We start from the raw sequence: 20111 nt of genomic DNA, 5'->3' as shown, positions 1-20111 counted from the left end.
CCCAATCCAGACCCAATTCGGGTCCAAATTTTTTGGGTTGGGGCTGGGTTATACATAGACTCGACCCAACCCGAATAACCTATTGGATTAGAAATTTTAGCAGTGGACCAGAGCCACCCCGACCTAATCTTCTATTGGGTTAGATTTGGGTCCAACATTAGAACCCGAACAAGGAACTGGATTGGGTCAAGATTACTTATGGCCCAATTCAACCCAACCTATTTGCACCCTTAGGAACGGGGTGCTTGACATTAAAGGCATCATGGGAGCAATTGAAAACCCTGCTATACAATTCAATATCTAGAAGTGGGACTTTTTTTACCCGAGCTCAAAGTCCTAAAAGTCACAGGATGTGCTTCCTTTGCTTGAAGCAATAGAAAACCTCTCACGGGTCTTCCTCTCGAAGCTAAAACTCTGATGTTCACAGCCAACAACCCGTATTTAAACAGCTATGCCTGGATTTTTTTTGAACCAAGATTTTCTATCGTGTGATTTTTGCACCGCAAGATCCTATGTTATAGTGTATGGCAGCCACAAACAGTTTTCTTTTATTACCGTGATGTACCATGGATCGCACTCATCGTATTCTAGAAATAAATGAGAGCCGTACTTATCTTCAAGATGGATGATATGGTGGCTATCTGCAATAGCACAGGATTGTATGGTGCAAAAGTTGCACCGCAGATAATCCGAACCCGACTCCAAAATTACATTGGATTTGATAGTACACTAGTGGAGATAATGTAGCCTTGTAGCCAACGTTTACATGAAGAATTTAATTTCTAGAACTTCTTACTCTTGCCAATTGCTTCGAATGCTTCTTGCTTCAAGACGTGATCTAGAGAAGAGCTCCAATGGGGTAGAGCATGATGAGGGATTAATTTGTTTACGCTAGGGTGTCACAATAGCCAATATATTTAGGATTGCCCTAATTCTAAGATTGCAGCCGGGTAAGGATGGACCAGGGCAAGCTTGACCAAGTCTGATCCAACTCTTCTTGGACTATGATTTTGGACTCAGATCTAAACTATTGACTAATGGAATTGGGTCAAATTGTCCACGTCAAAGATTTGGGAATCAATCATTGGATCATTCAAGTAAGGTCAAGCTAGGCATGACACATATACAATCAAATGCATTTAGATGCAAGTTGAATCAAGTGTAGCTTCAGTCTAATGCGGACTTAGAAATTGCTTAGAAGATTTTTGGTGTTAAAGATGTGATTTGCGGAACTCAAACGGGGTAGAACATCTTGAGGGATTCTGACTTCTTGACCCTTAGGTGTCGATAATATCGGTCCACTAAGGATTATTTTGTTAATTTAACCTTGCAATTGGGTTAGTTCTAGACCAAGGCAAGCATAACCTAAAACTAGATCCCACTGTTTTTCAGCTTTGATTTTATATTTAGACCGAAATTGTTGACCAGACAACTTAGCTTAGGTTGGCCATGCAAAAAATTTCAGGGCCCATGGGATCATTCACGTCGGGTCCAGGCAAGTGTGACTCGGATCCAAGATCAAATGCACTTAATTAGGTCCAAGTTGAATCGAGTTTAGCTTCAATTTTATGTAGGATATACATTCTGTGTTTAAAAGAAAAGCTATTAGCGATATAATTAGCAGAGAAAACTAGAAAAGGATGTTAATACAGAATGCTAGCGTTGATATCCTCCATAATGATATAAAAAAAAATAACTGTAGTGTCCAACTTGCTCACCAAAGTATGGCAATAGAAATGGACGGTTCAAAGGTTTCTAATGCAGCATAAGGTGTAGCTAACAAATACTACGACCAACTAGACCATGCAGCATATGGCATGTCCTTGATGGTATGAAACTGCATCTACTTGCAAGAAATTTGGAGCTCAATATAGTTGTGTCCCAGTTTATGTCCAGCCTATTAAAGCTATTTCTAGAGGATGCCTACTCTCATAGCCCAGACCAATCCATAAAAAGCTAGATGAAATCTTTTAATGATACAATTAGAGGTAAGTTATTCCTTAGGAAAGTATAAAGACGGGTCAAGTTTTAGATTGGATCACCTTTTGCCAATTTTATTTATAAATTCCATTAAAATTAGGGTTCTGTATATTAGTTACTTGCCTATATCTAAATTAGCTCATAGCCTCACTGAGCCCTTCCTTTTTCATTCCTCACTAATTCCATTGAAACTAGTGACAAACAAATTGGCAAATGCTTTATACACCTCCTAGGGTACCCTACTCCGATGTTTTGCAAGTCCCCAAGGATCAACTTATTAGTGTATGATGTGCGAAAACTTGGTTTGATGCTCATTCAGGGTATGCTACGAGTTATGCAAAGCACCACTCCAGCAAATTTGATTTGGTGCCTCTAATAGTGACATATGGTATAAGTAGCGTAGTGCAAAGTTGTATCAACATGTCCAAAGTAGAGAATGTATAGTATATGATTTCGTTTTTGGAAATATCAGCCAGACATGTAGATTTTTTTTTTTTTTGCTAGTGCGGATGGTTCATATAGTTGTAGTATGGATATATCCCATAAAGTCAGAAAGCAACAAGTCTCGGAACACCCAAAGCAACTTCTTCTATCCGTCCCACAAGGCACCTCCGGAGTGACTAGCCACATACAAGATCACTCAGTCTGCAGCCCTATTAACCTCTCTGAACACATACTTGGCTTGAAAAGTCACACCTCGACTAATCATAGCCCGGATGTTCTGAAGCAAGGGGTGGCACCCTCCCACGCCGCCGATGCCACCTTGAATCCAGCTAATCACCGTAGCCGAATCATCCTCAAGCATAATTGCATTGGCCCGCAACACGCTTCGAGCATGGCCCAGGCCGGCCTATGCGGCCCTCAGCTCGGCCTTCAAAACTGAGGTGTCGAAGATCTGGCAGCCACCATCCTAGAGTTCAGGCCTCTGATGATGAATCTAGCACCTTCCCTCCTACCTCTATCTAGCACGCATCCATTGAAATTAATCTTGAGGAAACTCAGAGGTGAGAGCTCCTAGGTGGAAAATATCGTACGAGGCACTACACGAGCAAAAAAAGAGCCCAAGGTGCCCCGAGTTATTAAAGGTCAATACAACGGGCCTGCATAAGTAATTTCTTGCTACATGTACTTGGGTACGTTTTGCAACGAACCTTGGTGAAGGGCTACTCTTTTCAAAGATTTATACATTTTCGGCCAAACAGATCTGATACGCAGTATAGGTCACCTCAACTGCCACCTGCCATGTTGGAGGGGGCACCGGCCCATCGATGAACCGTGTGCAGGAAGAAATCCAGGTGGTTCCATATATCCGGCGGGATCTCAATGGCTCTTTAGACCTTTCGCGCTTGCTTATGCTGAAAGCGTGGTCCATGGAGAGACATATAGATCTAACATTTTCAGGAGAAAAGACGAGGAGAAAAAGATTTAAGCAAGGATAGACAAAACAAAAATCCCGGATTGCAGTTGCCATTCACCCGGTACCTACTTTTGGCATCGCACGCGGAACACCAGATCCAACGAGCGCACTTTCTCACATCCCCCTTCTCGATGCAAACCAGAAGCGGCATTGAACTGATCCCGTACAAAACTTGCAACGCAACCGAGGCTCCTAAAATTAGGAAGACGACACGTAAATTGTCCTATTTTGCCAAAAGTCAAGGCAACCGTTGCATCGCGATCCCCCAAATCCCTTCAACCACCGCGCTATGGTCACATGAAACCTTCCTTCCCTTGTTCCCACTCACAAATATTTCAGCAAACTTCTCTTTTTCTTCCCCTTCTCAGCTCTTCTTCTCACTGCCTCCACAGAGAAAAGTTCACTCTTTTTCCTCCTCCTCCTCTTCTTCCACTCCTATGTTTTTCTTGTCGAGCTCTGTTCTCTTGTTTTGGTTGTAGAATCCCAAAGTTCAGCACTCGCAGAGCAAGAATCTCTCCGGAATTCCGAATGGGTTTCGCCAGCCATAGCTTATAACGCCGGAAAGGAGCCTCCTTTACACCTTTCTGCGTCTTCTCTGGTTCTTGGGATCATTTGAAATGGGAGACAGGGGGGACCCGAAGTGGTTTCTCTTCATGCACACGTGGTGTTTGTTGTTGTATTTCTTCCTCTTCTTCTTTTTCATACCTACCAATTCCCAGAACCAGACCTGCAATTCTGGCGATTTGCATGCTTTGCAGGGCTTCTCGAATGCCCTCGATGCAGGGATCCAAGGCTGGAGCTTTGATTCTTCTCCCATCGACTGCTGCACCTGGGCCGGCGTCTTGTGTGACCGGCCGACGGGTTCGGAAAGACGGGTGATCGGGTTGGATCTCCAGAACAAGAGCTTGAAGGGCTCCTTATCTGATTCTTTGGCTGGTTTGGATCAGCTGAGATGGCTCAATCTCTCTTATAATTCTCTTGAAGGCCTTGTTCCCTTGCAGCTGCTCCATCACCCCCGGCTGGAGCACCTTGATCTCAGCTCGAATGATCTATCCGGGTCCATCCCACTGGATGTTTACCTTCCTTCGATCCGGGTTTTCAACATTTCTTACAATATGTTCGACGGCAGCCCCCCGCTTCTCTCCGGGTCGACGAATCTTGAAGAGTTCGATATCAGTTTCAATGGGTTTGTGGGTCTAATCAACCCGGGCATCTGTAATTCCTCCACCCGAATTCAAATCCTTCGGTTTTCGATGAACTCCTTCACCGGCGGCTTCCCCGTGGGTTTCGGTACTTGCAATTCTCTTGATGAGCTCTCTCTTTATATGAATGATATTACTGGGAATTTGCCTGAAGATTTGTTCAAGCTGTCATCTTTGAAGAGCTTATACCTTCAGGAGAACCGCCTGTTCGGTCGGATGAGCACAAGATTCAGTAATCTCTCTAACCTTGCTCAGTTGGATCTTTCCTTTAATCTGTTCTCAGGGAACATCCCGAATGTTTTTGGTAGCCTTATGCTCGAGTATTTTTGTGCTCAATCTAACAGTTTCCATGGCTCTTTACCTGCTTCCTTGGCTAACTTGCCCAGTCTTAGAGTGCTTAATTTAAGGAACAATTCTCTGAGTGGTCATATAACTCTCAATTGCACAGCTATGACTCACCTGAGCTTTATCGATCTTGCTACGAATTCGCTCACTGGTCCTATTCCTTATAATATATCTCAGTGTGTGGAATTGAAGACCTTGAATCTTGCTGGGAATAGTCTTACTGGTGAAATTCCCATCAGCTTCAAGAACCTCAGTTCACTGTCGCATCTCTCACTATCTAATAACAGCATCTCCAATTTGTCCTTGGCATTGGAAATTCTACAGGATTGCCCAAGCCTTAATAGTCTTGTCCTCACTAAAAATTTCTTTGATGGTGAGAGGATGCCAATGGATGGGATTCAAGGTTTTCAGAATATAGAGGTTCTTGTCATCGCAAACTGTGATCTTTTGGGGTCAATACCTCTGTGGTTGCTTAACTGCAGAAAATTGAAGGTTTTGGATTTGTCATGGAATCGCCTGGATGGGACCATCCCTTTGTGGATAGGCTATTATGACCATCTATTTTACTTGGATCTCTCTAACAATTCATTCACTGGAGAAATCCCAAGTAGTTTCGCTCAAATGAAAGGCCTTATTTCTCCGAACAATTTGCAGCAGGGGACCACGATGGAGGACTTTCCATTCTTTATTAAAAAGAGTATGTCTGGGGAGGGATTGCAGTATAATCAGGTCAGCAGCTTCCCTCCATCCTTGATTCTGAGTAATAACATGCTTGTTGGACCAATCTTGCCTGGATTTGGGGACTTTAAGCAGCTCCATGTATTGGACCTAAGCAAGAACAGGCTCTCCGGGACAATACCAGATGAGTTATCAGGCATGTCAAACTTGGAGAGACTGGATATGTCACACAACAATCTCACAGGAGGCATTCCTTTATCACTTACCAGGCTTAATTTTCTATCAAGTTTCAGTGTGGCATACAACAATTTGGTCGGGTCAATCCCAACTGGAGGCCAGTTCTCGACCTTCTCAAGTACTGCCTTCGATGGGAATCCGGGTCTCTGTGGTCCTCGTTTACCTTCCTGCGATTCCGAAGCTCCCATACAGACGGTGAGCCAAGGACAAAAGAATAAAGGTGTGATCATCGGAATGGCTGTTGGAATTGGACCGGGAACAGCTTTTCTTCTTGCTATTATTCTATTTATTCGTGTCAAGAACTCGTTCCAGCTCCAGAAGGCAGGAAGATACTTTAAAAGTGGTAGCAGATGCGAATGGAAACTTGAAATCAGCAGCATCTACAGTGGTTCTTCTGTTTCAGAACAAGGACAAGAAGGAGCTGAGCATCCGTGATATCATAAAATCTACCGACAACTTTGACCAAGCTAATATCGCTGGGTGTGGGGGCTTTGGTCTAGTTTATAAAGCAGTTTTGCCGGATGGGAGGAAGGTTGCTATCAAGCAGCTTTCCGGTGATTATGGCCAGATGGAGAAGGAATTCCAAGCCGTGGTACAAGCTCTCTCTAGAGCTCAGCACAGAAATCTTGTTCTGCTTCAAGGATACTGCAGGATTGGAAGTGATCAGACTCTTAATCTATTCATACATGGAGCATGGGAGCTGGGACTACTGGCTTCATGAAAAGCAAGATGGGGGATCCATGCTAGATTGGGAGAAAAGGCTTCAGATAGCTCAAGGATCAGCAAGGGGATTGGCATACTTGCACCAGTCATGTCAGCCCCATATACCGCACCGTGACATCAAATCAAGTAATATACTCGGCTGATTTCGCGCTTGCCTGGGTTATTCTGCCGTGCGACACCCATGTAACAACAGACCTGGTTGGGACTTTGGGCTACATCCCTCCTGAATATGGTCAATCCTCTGCAGCTACTTTCAAGGGTGACATTTATAGCTTTGGTGTTGTTCTTTTGGAGCTCCTTACTGGTAAGAGACCAGTGGATATGTGTAGACCAAAGGGAGACAGGGATTTAATTTCCTGGGTGCTTCAGATGAGAAAGGAGAAGAGGGAAATGAGCCTAATTTAGTATAAATGCAATTTTTTCCTACCAAACAAAGTATTGAATGCCTAAACAAAAAAATTTTCTTGTAGCTAACAAGGTTGAGCCAGTCATTATTAGGTTAATTTGTATAGGCATTAATCCTTGATGCTTAGGCTCTTTCACTTATATGGTTCTGCATGACTTCCTTTTTGTAGTTTTCGCTCATTGCAAAGAAATCAAGTACACGGAATGATAAGTATAGAAATCCAACCCAATTTTGAACTAGGCCCGATCCGAACCTAAACTAGATCCGATCCGGATCCGAATTTTTTTGGTTGAGGTTGGGTTATACATAGACTCGACCCAACCTGAATAACCTATTGGGTCAGAAATTTTAGCAGTAGACCAGAGCCAACCCTACCTGATCTTCTATCGGGTTGGGTCTGGGTCCAACATGAGAACCTAAACAAGAAACCGGGTTGAGTCGAGATCACTTATGATCCAATCCGACCTAGTTACCATGTGCACCCGTAGGAACGGCACCCCGAGGTGCTTGACATTAAAAACATCATGGGTGCAAATATATCTTAGTAACTTCAGGTGATAGGTATTATTACTGATCTTCTCTATAATCACACAACGTTTAACCTTGCGAGGTGTGAGTTTTCCTTACTCTTTGGTTGGTAGGTGTTCCTTAGTAATAATAGCCCACACATAGTCAACAACCTTGAATATCATCCTATGTCTATGCTCATACACATACTCCTTGTAATGCCTATTTAATTCTTCAATATTTTCCCACAACCGAGCATGTAGATCTTGAAGCTTTTGCACGATGCCTTTAGCTCACATGCTATTTCAACCTGGTTGCAGGTTTGGCACTAAATCCATTGCACATCTTGGGTTCCAACAATATACAATCTAAAATGTCGACTTATAATGAATCTATTGAATACAAACTCTACTTGGGTAAGCCTCTTTCCTACTACCTCAGATTCTTACTAACCAAACTTTGCAATATGCTGCCTATACTCCTATTCACTATTTTAGTCTATGCATCCGTATACGGGTAGTAGGTATCGCTAAATGAAAGAGTTGTTCTTAGTCTCTACCATAGGTGCGCTCCTCCCAAAATGTGGCATAAACTTGGGGCTCTGAACTGAGGTGATTGAAATTGAAACTCCATGCAGATGTATCATCTCTCGAAAGAATAGAACTACAATGAGAGATGCATCCATTTTCTTCCTACACGCAGTAAATTAGACCATCTTGGAAAAATAATCCACCACTACAAAGATCAAGCCAAAGCCATGCCGTCCTTTGGAGCCCCAATACGAAGTCCATGTTGATGTGGGTTCACAGTGCATGGTACTAACAATGACATCTATACTCCTGCATTCATTGCTATCCCTGTAAACACTGGCATAGGTGGCATGGACACATCTCTCAACATCTTTCCTTACCTTGGGCCAGTAATATTGCATAGATACGTGATGATATATCTTGTCACGGCTAAAGTGATCCTCTCCATGCAACTCTTGTAGGTTTTTATGCCTCAGCAAACAATTTGAAACACATAGGCAAGTCTCATTAAACAAGAAGCTATCCTATAACTAAAAGTCATCGTGCTATTGAGCCTGCACCTCATTAAAAATCTAGGATCGGTAGTGAACATAACTCTGAAAATATCAAAACTTGCTACAGTCGCATGCTTAGTGGTAACCAAACAAGTGTGGTGGCTCAAAGCATCAGCTACCCAATTCTTATTTCCCTTGTATCACCTGATGCCCCTGCTTTGGATAATGACCTCTTCCACCTACCTGCTTTAACCTCAGTAGCCTTTCCTTGCTTCCTGACAAAGACGACGACCGCATCAACTCTCATAGCTCGCTAGACCTGACAAGCCTTATCCCTAACCCTAGTTCTACATTGAAAGACCTTATTGAAAGACCTTCCATCTCCTTCCCTAATAAATCGTGGGATACCATTGGAAAATGGTTTCCACGAGGATTCCACGAGGACAATGCGGATGTCCTGGTGTGCCACGTGCCCTCCACGTTGGCCTTGGAATCTTGGATTGTGGAACCTAGGAAAAATTTAAGAGTCGAAGTTGTTGGGGCAACGAAGGCAGCTATGGAAAAGCTTCCCCTTGCAAGGTCAAAGAAGAAGCTGCCTCCAATGGAACATCCAATTGAAAACCCTGCTATGCCTCTCCATTCAATTCCTCACCAGCTATTTCTTTGATGGGGGAAAGTCTGTGGCTTTTCCTTCTTTGAAAACATCACCAAGGAGGTGGCAGAAAACCTTCTGGCTTTGAAGAAGGCGAAGGACATAATTCAAGTGAATTGATCCAATCCTCGGCTTAATGTAGAAAATTTCTAGCTTTTCATTCCTTGTTTCCCTACTTCTTGGATGTCGCTAGCTGAAATGAGGCTCCTGGAGGCGTGCACAACCTCTTCCTTTCTCCTAATACACTGTACTTTTTTTGCATAATTACTGTATCTTGGAACATTAGCAGCTATAATGCTCCTAGCAGAAGAAGTGCAATCAGAGACCTCATTATTGAATCGAATGTTAAAATATTCTTGCTTATTATCAAGCTCCATTTCCAGAAGCCAAAGAATTCTATATCCATCTTATGGCCCAAATTTAGAACGTTGAGATCATCTTTATTCCAAGAGCTTTCGAATGTCCGAAAAGAGTTCCCTGGCTCCTGCTTGTTCCATGAAAAGTACAACATCACCAAATGTAACAAATAGGAAGGTAACCCTCAGATTGTGAAGGACAACCTTGCCTTCATTGATTTCATTTTGTCTATAAGTCTTATTGATCTAAAATTGAAAGGTTGGAATTTTACATGGAGCAACAGTACATAGCATCCAAGGTCCGCCGAATCGGTATCGAAATACATACTGGTTGGCGAATGGATCGATACAGTACCGGTTCGGCACTGTACCAACACACAGTACGCTTGGGCATGCCGGTTCCATACCAGCACGCCCATTTTTTTTATTTTTTTAGAGTTTTTCAAGTTGATTTAATTAGCAATCAATTTTTTAAAACTTTTTCAATGGTTTTAGGTTTAATTTGATTTTTTTTTGATATTTTTTATGCTTTTTTTTTATATTTTTAGTATTTCTATGATTCTGGTTTAACCTAAATGATGTATCTTATTATTTTAAAATGATATAAAATATAAAATAATTAGTAAGTTGCGTTATACTAAAAAAAATAACATGAAATATCATCAAATCAAATAATGAGACAAAAAATATCAAATAATACCTCATTTTTTGGCACTGAATTATTGGGGTCAGTCCAGGAGCAATAACATGTGTCGTGTCTTGTTGTAGAGTTCTTTTTTATTTTGACTTTTGCATTAGTCATGTAAATTTCTTCCTAAACAATTCAGTGTAGTTTTGCTGCAAAACCTCAAAATATTTGTAATTCAGAAAAGCATCATCGCAACCTGGAAAAGCATATGGTCCTATTATGACACTTCAACGCAATTCTGGGTCTTTGTTTTGCTGGACTTCTGGGAAGGTTAGGTAATAAGTAGGTAAAACCATGAGAATGGTTCAAGTTTTTCTAAGCCTTTTGACACCATGAGCATGCCATATTTGACACACAATTGATGTGTCAATGACTCTTTTTCTTTTTTCTTTCATATAATTGTTTTTGAGAGAAAGAGTGGACTAAATCCAATCAAATTCATTAAGATCATGAATTACAAAACAATGTTGTGGACGCCAAAGCCAGGCATCCACATCAAGAAAACAACTCAATTAAACCCTCTTCTGTTCTCACTTACACAATCAATCCAACATTTTAGTAATGAAACAATCTGGCTCTAATCTGATGCGCGCCTTTAAACTGGTCCCTCACAGTCCTGGTATTGCGCTCCCACCAAATGGTTCAAAACACCACGGCAACAATAACATCCCGACTTCTTCTGACTTGTTTTTTTTCATATAATTGTATGACTTAGAAGTTGAGGAGTGAGGCAAAGAAAAAAAAATATGAGAAAGAATACAACCAGCTAATGCTGATTTGAGTGTTAGTGATTGCTTCGACCACTGGCAACTTCTGATATATGAGATGCAAACTAACATCATCTGGTATTCAATGGCGAGCTTCACGGACTCCATCCTTTTTTATTACCAAAACTATAAGCTGCAGCAGGTCTTCTCTGGCCCAATTATGGCTCGTCCTCAAAGGCAATGTTCTCTTGAGTGCTTGAAGAGAAATGTAATGGTAGAGTTTTGGTTGATGGAGGTGAGAGCATGCCCTTTGACATATCAAGTGGCAGCCCCATCCAACAAGCACAAAACAAAGGTGGCTGCACAAGGGATGTTGATGAGATCAGTGGAACTTGTAATTGAAGTTCAAGCCATGGCATTGCAATCAATCGAGCAAAAGATGATTTTTATACTTAAATTGATTGATTTTTTTCTGCAGAGGTTTCCATGCTTCTAGCCAACTGCAAAGGTTGCCTAGAGCTCATTACTCCTAGTACTTGTATCTCAAGAACCAGTAGACATTAACTTTTTCTTGACCTCACGTTAGTTTTTTGGGAGGGAGAAAAAGATTATGATTGATGCCAGCGTCAGCGGAACTAGTACCAGACACTGTACCGATTGCCCAACGAGACGAATCGATATAGACCTGTGCCGGACCGTGCCGGGCCCGTACCAACACAGTAGAAGAGATGAAGGAGAGGGAGAACGAGAGAGAAAGAGAGAGAGAGAGAGAGAGAGAGAGAGAGAGAGAGAGAAGGCGGAGAGAGGGAGGGAGGCTAGTTAGCATAGGCCTACGGCGGGGCAGAAGCGGCATGGAGCAGTTGTCCTCTGTTTCATTCGAAAAAGGGGTCCGATTGATAAAAAAAATTGCATTTTTTCCAATAAAGTCGGCGAATGGCTTGCCGACTTTGTGTAAAAATCATGAAATTAAAAAAAATTAATTTTTAAGTGAAGTCAGCAAGCCATTTGCCTACTTCACTTAAAAAATGCAAAAAATTTTAGCGGTCGGACCTTTGTTTCGAACGAAACAGGGATGCGACCACTCCATTCCACTACTGCCCCTATATCGGCCCTCTGTCGGCCTCCGCCAACCTTCCTCCCTCTTTCTTTCCCTCTCTTCCCCGCTCGGTCTCTCTTTTCATCTCTTTTCTTCTCCTTCTCTGCCTCCGATAATGGTTTTCATTTTCGTTGCCGGAATTGTGTTGATGAGCTATCGGAACGGCTCGAAACGGCCGAAACCGCTTAGTTTGGAAAGGTTCTGCCGACCCTAATGGATGCCTTATAAGTTGTCTCACAACTTGTGTGCTCTTCTCTGATCACAAGCAGATTTAAAAACGAAGGGTTATTGGACCTATGACTAATATTACGTATCATAATTAAGTTGATGACATGGGTAGACATGTATGTGTGACTAATATTCCATTATCTTCACTACCTGAGACAACTCATAATACTCACCGATACTATCATGGATCATCATCCAATATGTTCCACCGATGAGGATCTCGTCAAAAATAAGCATCACCACAACCAATAGACTTCTGAAGTCAAGTCCAGACCTACCCAATCCCTCTCAAAATGCGACAACATCCACTTAGAAGATAAAGAAAAGGCACTCCAATAGCCAAATCAGCTTTGGCATGGCACCACCATTGGAACAGCTTTTGACTGTGCTCATGGAAAGTAGATGGCACCACCTTTCTGAAAATAAGTTGATTAGCTTGGTTGGCATCTTTCTGGACCACTTCTTCACTTCAAATCTTCTCCACTAGGAGTATATAATGATAAGCAAAAGCATCTCCATTACTTGCCAGTCACCAATAATCACTAATGTATCCCATGGTAGGCAAGATTGGATGCGTGGGAGCCCAACTAGAGTTTGTTAATCATATCCTCAGACCTCTTCATGGTGGTGCTTCTTGCAACTTCTTTCGGCAGCCAGCGTCGTCCCCCCACGTATCACACGATAGACTATTATACCAATTGATATCTAAATGAGAAATTCCTCAGAGTCGTGCTTAACTATCCCTCTACCCACTTGTTAGCACTAATGATCACTTAGACCTCCATTGTTTATTAGCAGACCATCTTACTCCTTTTGCCACCCCGTGAGTGCTCCTTTGCTGGGTGGAAAGAAGACGTCAGCTCTAAAATACCGCAGGCTTGAGGCATGGGATAACAGTTCGCAGGGGCCGGTTCTGGGTTTTTCTGATGCTTCTTCGTTCGTGTCCGGATTTTGATGGCCTGGAAGACTTCCTTTTGCTAGAGTTTGGATCCTCTCTCTTCCTTGGTCCCATTACAAGCCATATTGCAATGCCATATCTGTAGGAAAATATAAAATATATAAATAAATCTACCTCATCCTATAAGCTTAAGCTTTTAGGAAAAGTGATGATTTCAACATGGTATCAGAGCAGAGGTCCTGAGTTCGAACTCTGTCTCCGCACTCTTTAACCTCATTATTAAAAAATTTCACATATTGGGCTCGTCCATTAAAAACAAAGTGGTGATTTCAACAATATCAGCTAGGGTTCGTGGAGGATTAGGCTGAATTTTCTGTAGAAATAGAACTTGTTACCCTACATAGTCTGTATTCTTCTAAAATTTTATCCTAGTTTTAGCCTAAATCTAATCTGTAAGTTCGTTGGTCTGCAGCTATTAAAAAAAAAAAAAAGACTCATGGAGATCTTTTTCTCTCTCATAAGATTTGGGCCGGAAAGGTATGGTGTCTTCTCCATGAATCTAATAGAAAATTCAGCCTAATCCTGCTAGATTTTTCAAACAAGCTTTTAGTTAACATAGTCACAAGTATAAACCCTCTGCCGTTTGGAGCATGGGAAATGCAAGCAGGGTAATGGTGGTGTTATAATGGGTGTTGAAGGGGCCAAGCTCAGCATGCACCTAAAGTAAAAGGAGTATATATGTTTAAATAATCTCCACCATTAGCTCTTCTGAGAGTGGAAAGTGGAGTGATGCTGGTGCCCATCACTCTCTCATCCACTCATATATATCCTACCAATATGAGTCGAGGGGATTTGAGTCGTTCATGAAGACCACGCGTCAGTGGCTTTTTAAGTAATATCGGATGCAGGTGCACCAAGAAGCACCTATGGCTTGGGCCAAGATGCATTAATTGTAGTATTTTGGAGTCATGGAGGTGGCTTTTTTAAAGTCCATTAGTTGTATTTTTTGGTTACCACCTCAGCCAAAGTCCATCCAACCCTGACCCAATACATTACGTTCCTACCATGCTTTAAATTGGCCACACCAAATGGCCACAAAAAGTGCACAAAGTAATTGTAGGTGGACCTCCATCTAACTCACGGGACGCAAGGGAAAAAAAAAAAGTATAGAAGTGACCCTGAGAACTCACGGCAATCTAGCATTTTACATGGATAGCATAATATTTATAAGAAATAAATGAACGTGGCTAGGATTGTCGCCTCCATGGAAAGAGAGCTTTTATTTTTGAATAAATTACAAAAATTTTCAGAATTTAGGGGTAACTTATACTTACATCTAATAGTATGAAAAACCTACGCTTACCTCGAGATTTATTTTTATCCGACACTTTAACCTATCATTTAATAGAAATTTAATTAGCCAACGGTTAACCTTAAATGGGAGCTAAATACCATATTAGAAAATTTTCAAAAATAACCAAAACAAGCTTAAATGATATAGCAATCATCCAAAAATATAAGAAAACATATGTATCCTCCTTTCTATCCCAGAGTAATTTTGACTTTCCATATAAGTAATTGGGTTCACTGAACAGGATGTAAGTGTAAATTTTACAAATTATAGGATTTAAGTTTAATAAACCTAAACTTTAGGTGAGGTTTTGCAATTTACTTTTTATTTTTTTCCTTCCTTTGATTGCATGCGTGCATTACCTTCTTCCTCTTTTGAAAACCGTGATCTGTGCCAACTTGCAAGCAAAGCATCTCGCGATAACTACAATTCAATATCTACAAGTGGGACTTTTTTGACCAGAGCTCAATGTCCTAAAAGTCGTAGGATGCGCTTCCTTTGCTTGAAGCAATAGAAAACCTCTCACGGGTCTTCCTCTTGAAGCTAAAATTCTGATGTTCACAGCCAACAACCCATATTTAAACAGCTATGCCTGGATTTTTTTTGAACCAAGATTCTCTACGGGGTGATTTTTGCACCGCAGGATCCTATGTTACAGTGTATGGCTACCACCGAGCAATTTTTTTCATTACCGCAATGGATCATGTATCGTACTCATTGTATTCTAGGAATAAATGAGAGCCGTACCTATCTTCGAGATGAATGATATGGTGGCTATCTACAATTGAACTGGACTGTATGTTGCAAAAGTTGCACTGCAGATAATCTGAACTCGACCCCAAAATTACAGGGGGTTTGATAGTATGTTACTGGAGATGATGCAGCCTTGTAGCCAACATTTGCACGAAGAATTTAATTTCTAGAACTTCTTACTCTTGGCAATTGCTTCGAATGCTTTTTGCTTCAAGAAGTGATCTAGAGAAGAACTCAAACGGGGTAGAACATGATGAGGGATTTTTTTACGCTAGGGTGTGACAATAGCCAGTATATTTAGGATTGCCCTAATTCTAAGATTGCAGCTGGGTAAGGATGGACCAGCGCAAGCATGACCCAAGTCTGATGCAACTCTTCTTGGACTATGATTTTGGACTGAGATCTAAACTATTGACTAATGGAATTCGGTCAAATTGTACACGTCAAAGATTTGGGGATCAATCATTGGATCATTCAAGTGAGGTCAAGCTTGGCATGACCCATATACAATCAAATGCATTTAGATGCAAGTTGAATCAAGTGTAGCTTCAGTCCAATGCGGACTTAGAAATTGCTTAGAACATTTTTGGTGTTAAAGATGTGATTTGCCGAACTCAAACGGGGTAGAACATCTTGAGGGATTCTGACTTCTTTACCCTTATGGTGTCGAGAATATCGGTCCACTAAGGATTATTTTGTTAATTTAACCTTACAATTGGGTTAGTTCTAGACCAAGGAAAGCATAACCTAAAACTAGATCCCACTGTTTTTCAGCTTTGATTTTATATTTAGACCGAAATTGTTGACCAGGCAACTTAGTTTAGGTTGGCCATGCAAAAAATCTCAGGGCCCATGGGATCATTCACGTCGGGTCCAGGCAAGTGTGACTCGGATCCAAGATCAAATGCACCTAATTAGGTCCAAGTTGAATTGGGTTTAGCTTCAATTTTATGTAGGATATGCATTCTGCGTTTAGCTATTAGCGATGTAATAAGCGGAGAAAACTCCAAAAGGACGTTAATACAGAATGCTAGCATTGATATTCTCCATAAAGATATATATAATTCAGTCATGACCTTACAAAAAAAAATAACTGTAGTATCCAACTTACTTACCAAAGTATGGTAATAGAACCAACAATAGGCAGTTCAAAGGTTTCTAATGCAGCATAAGGTGTAGCCAACAAATACTATTATGACCAATGAGACCATACTAAGTATCTAAAGGGACAGTAGATTCGTGGGTGAAAACTATAGTATGCAAAAATTTGATTTGTTTTCATCATGTGAGTAAGTAAACGGTATTTAGAGATTTTTGGTAGATTTTCTCATTAATTTTTCATTGGGAACAATATCAAATTCTAGTCATATTTTTATATTTGTAATTAAATAATTTTACTATATTTTCTTATTGTCGAGTCCTATTTCGAGTATGATTTCACATCGGGTTTAATACTCAAATTAGGGTAGGGTATGAAAGAAATTTTTGAGAGAATTTCTTTCACCAAGTGAAAAATTTCTTATTTCAATTTTTTTTCTATTTGTATATTAATCTTCGAAGTATAATCTCATTGATCAAATCACCTCTTTTTTTCTCTTCCCACTGCATCGATTTAAAAGCCATGGAATTTTGGGTTGAGCCAAATAGAGAAAGGTTAATCTGGGTGTTTGGTATCTAATATTTGGTCAATTTTAATGTTGGTTAATGGAGCAGCATGCGGAAGACCAAGTTAGTCGAAAAAATGATTCTAGTTTGGCTAGATTTATTAGATGGGTCGTTTTTCTAGACCATGACCCACTCCTAATTTGAAAACTTGAGTTAGGTCAAGCCTAACCTGGTTATGTTGATCCAACCCAATTGTAGGCCTAATTTTATCGCTGATATTATAATATTGGATGCCAGAAATAGAGATATGCAATGCATGTTATAAAATAAAAAAAAGAGTTGAAAAAATTTAAAAATTAGAGAGATAAAATATACTAATATTTTTATTTGTTTTTAATTTTAAAAATAGTTCATTCGGTTGGGGATGTGAATATGAGATGTATAGAGATTTTTTTTTTAAAAAAAAATAGAGTGCTCTTGGTTTGGATGCTTAGTAGAAATCATGTTGATGAGAAATAAAGAAAAATAGATGCACATGTGAACTAACTTCTTAATGATTTTTTTCATAGATATTTGTGAAAAGAGAAACTAACACAAAATTTGGTAGATGAAATTTAAACTAACATATTCCTATCTCATTTAATAGTATAATGTAGAAATATGAACAGCGTTAACCCAAGCTCAGTAGAATTATGTTTCAATGTTAACTTCCAAGGCAATCTTGCTCAAGTTGATTGCATCTCTATGCTAAAATTCGAGCCTTACTAAATTTGAATCTAACATCAATTTACATTGCAAAACAACCAACATAACTCAATACTTGTATAAATTGAAATTTGATCAATGATTAGATATCTATAAAATTAACAAAGGCATGTCCCTGATGGTATGAAACTGCATCTACTTGCAAGAAATTTTGAGCTCAATATGGTTGTGTCCCAGTTTATGGTTAGCCTATTAAAGCTATTTCCAGAGGATGCCTACTCTCATAGCCCATACCAATCCATAAAAAGCTAGATGAAATCTTTTAATAACACAATTAGAGGTAAGTTATTCATTAGGAAAGTATAAAGACGGGTCAAGTTTTAGATTGGATCACCTTTTGCCAATTTTATTGATAAATTCCATTAAATTAGGGTTCTGTATATTAGTTACTTGCCTATATCTAAATTAGCTCATAGCCTCACTGAGCCCTTCCTTTTTCATTCCTTACTAGTTCCATTGAAACTAGTGACAAACAAATTGGCAAATGCTTTATACACCTCCTAGGGTACCCTACTCCGATGTTTTGCAAGTCACCGAGGATCAACTTATTAGTGTATAATGTGCAAAAACTTGGTTTGGTGCTCATTCAGGGTATGCTAAGAGTTATGCAAAGCATTACTCCAGCAAATTTTATTTGGTGCCTCTAATAGTGACATTTGGTATAAGTAGCGTAGTACAAAGTTGTATCAACATGCCCAAAGTAGATAATGTATAGTATATGATTTTGTTTTTGAAAATATCGGCTAGACGTATAGATTTTTTTTTTTTTCACTATAGCGGATGGTTCATATAGTTGTAGTATGGATATATCCAATAAAGTCAGAAAACAACAAGTTTCGGAGCAACCAAGACAACTCCTTCTCTCTGTCCCACAAGGCACCTCCGGAGTGATTAGCCACATACGAGGCCACCCAGTCCACGACCCCATTAGCCTCTTTGAATACGTGCTTAGCCTAGAAGGCCACATCTCTACTAATTATAGCCGAGATGTCTCGAAGCAGGGGGTGGCACCCTCCTGCGCTGCCAGTGCTACCTTGAATCTAACCAGTCACCGTAGTCGAATCGGCCTCAAACATAATTACACTGGCCCGCAACACGCGCTGATCATGGCCCAGGCCAGCCCATGTCGCCCTCAATTCGGCCTTCGGAACTAAGGTATCGAAGATCTGACAGCCTTCAGCAGCCACTACCCTAGAGTCCAAGCCTCTGATGATTAATCTAACACCTCTCCTTCTACCTGTATCTAGCACGCATCCATCGAAATTAATCTTGAGAAAACTCAAAGGTGAGGGCTTTCAGGTGAAAAACATCGTATGAGGCGTTACACGAGCAAAAGAAGAGCCCCAAGTGCCCCAAGCTGTCAAAAGTCTATACGACGGGTCTACATAAGTAATCTCTGCCGCCTGTACTTGGGCATGTTCTGCAATGAATCTCGGTGAAGGGCTACTTTCGCAAAGGTTCATGCATTTTTTTATTTTGTACAACGGCGGCTCATACCCTACGGGTGTGGATACGGCCAACAAAATTCAAAAATAACAAAGCAGAAAGAGACTCCGGCACTGTGTCGCGCTCCCTCCAAAACAAAGCCTTCAGAATGGTAAGCCGCATAGGAAGTGACCCAATCACCTGCACAATTCGCTTCCCTGTAGACGTGTGTAGTCTGATGGGTGCCACACTCCTGCAAGAGTCTGCGAATGTCCAGAAGCAGCGGCCTGCCCTCACCTACACGTCCCCAACCCCTGATCCAATCAATCACAGTGGTCGAGTCGCCCTCGAGGATGATCTGGTCCACACCAAGTATTCGTCTGGCATAGGATATGCCTTCCCAGGCGGCTCGAAGCTCAGCACACACTACCGACAAATCGAAGATCCGCTGGCCCCCTGTCATCACTAGTCTGGAGTCATGATCTCTAATGACGAAGCCTACACATTTGCCTCTCCCATCAGCGGTCATACTGCTATCGAAATTCACCTTCAGAAAATCAGGAGGTGGGGGCACCCAGGATACGAAAACATATCTGTACGCTGCAAGAGCATAAAAGGTACCCTAGATGTCCCTGGCCAACCCGGTAAGTGAACTACAACCCTCAAAGACTCGTGCATTCCTATCCAACCAGAAGTGGTAGACCAAGTAGGTAACACGAGTCCCTCCCTTGATCCTCCGCTTCAGACCCTGACCCCGGGACCTCTAGAAAGTGCAGAAACTCGTCAATGGATGACCACCTCTGCCCCGGATCATAGGGGAGCCCCGCACACCTCCAAATCTGACTAGCACGCGGGCACTCAACTAGCACATGATAGATGGACTCCACAATCTGCCTCCAGACATACTCCACAATCTGCCTCCGGACATACTTCATGCATTTCTGACTAGCCAGATCTGATATGTAGAAAAAAATCGTGTCGGGGGCACCAGCCCATCGACGAATCGCATGCAGAAGGAACCCAAGTGGTTTCATGAATCCGGCCGAATCTCAACGTGTCTTCAGACCT

At 41.2% G+C, this 20111-nt stretch overlaps 1 pseudogene across 1 annotated transcript; it reads left to right on the top strand.

Moving 5' to 3' along the window:
- Nucleotides 1-3397: 3397 nt before the first annotated feature.
- On the top strand, nt 3398-7051 carry LOC103721168 (phytosulfokine receptor 1 pseudogene; annotated as a pseudogene). The gene has a single exon (XR_016399802.1). The product of XR_016399802.1 is annotated as a phytosulfokine receptor 1 pseudogene (transcript).
- The last annotated feature ends 13060 nt before the right edge of the window (nt 7052-20111 follow it).

Source organism: Phoenix dactylifera, chromosome 3 (assembly GCF_051530095.1).
Source record: "Phoenix dactylifera cultivar Ajwa chromosome 3, Ajwa_hap1_PhDact_Kaust_v1.1, whole genome shotgun sequence".
In the NCBI taxonomy this organism is placed as follows: Eukaryota; Viridiplantae; Streptophyta; class Magnoliopsida; order Arecales; family Arecaceae; genus Phoenix; species Phoenix dactylifera.
Note: the sequence above shows the minus strand (reverse complement) of the source record. Positions and strands in the feature narration are given on the sequence as shown.